Below are 1,379 nucleotides of genomic sequence, written 5' to 3' on the forward strand. Positions count from 1 at the left end.
CTAGAGATCGAATTCTAAAAATATTTTGCATAATTATTTAATAATAAAATTATTAAAATTATTTTTATATATAGTTATTTGTATAATTGCTTAACCTAATATATTATTAATTTAGTTTAGACTCATTTAAACTCATATATATATTGAAGTTTAATTACTTTGTTAATTATTCTGTTGGTCTTTATAATTTCACGAAATTTTTAATTAGGTTTTTATACTTTTTTTTAATTGGGTCCCTGCACTAATTTTTTTTTCAGTTGAGTCCCTACACTTTTTTTCTTTTTATTTGAGTTTCTACACCAATTTTTTTTAGTTTGGTCCCTATATAATTAAGCCAATTACTATCAAGAGAGACCTAGTTAAAAACAAATTTGGTACAAAGACCCAATTAAAAAAAAAATATAGGGATCTAATTAAAAATTTCGCAAAACTATAGAACCCAACAGAATAATTAAACCTTCTATTAATTTAAGATTTTTGAAAAATTAATTTTATAATATCAAAATTTTATTACAAAAGTTTTAAATTCGATTATTATTAATTAAAAAACAAAGTTTAGTTTTAGACAAATAAAAGAGAAAAAGATACAAATTTCATCCGAACCAAAGTTTTACATGAGAGGAGGTGTTAATAATATAATTATTTATATATTTTTTCATTAATTTAAATTTTTTAAAACAACTAATTTCATAACCCTTACATAACGACGCAAGAACTGAGAACCACAACATTTCATTGAATAGAAAAAAAAAAGTTTGCAAATACGAATTCTGAAAATTTAGTTAACCTGTTTGAAGAGTAATGCATATGTTCCATTTGGATTTAATTTGTTGACTTTACTTATTAGTGGCAGCAATAAATACATCAATAAGTCCATTTTGATGTTCCAACAACTTTGACTTCTTTCTCATCTCTTTAACTCACTTTAGGACCCTCCATCTCCACCTTTACTTTCTGCTTTGTTTTTTTTTTTATTAATTAATTAATTCTATTAATTATTCAACTTGGCCTTAATTTTAGATACTGTGTGCTTCAAGTTATAACAAGTTGTTGGCGTTGCTACAAAGTTATTCATTTATTATTATTAATTTATTATGCTTCTAATCTTGATAACACCATGCCAGCATTTTTAAAGATTCCACTCTTCATTCCCCATATCACCTTATTTTATTAATGCATGTATAGAATTATAGATAACTCACCAATACTTTTGTTTTCGCAAAATACAAAAATATAGAAAAAAAATTAATAGTGGTAAGAAATTATATGAATAAAGAGAAATATTTCTAAAGTTTAATTAATAATTAATATTATATTTATTATCGTTTTAAAACTTCCATCCTTATTAAGGGCAAAAAAAACTTTATATTATCTAAATA

The sequence above is a fragment of the Arachis duranensis genome, chromosome 9, assembly GCF_000817695.3.
Source record: "Arachis duranensis cultivar V14167 chromosome 9, aradu.V14167.gnm2.J7QH, whole genome shotgun sequence".
Taxonomy (NCBI): Eukaryota; Viridiplantae; Streptophyta; class Magnoliopsida; order Fabales; family Fabaceae; genus Arachis; species Arachis duranensis.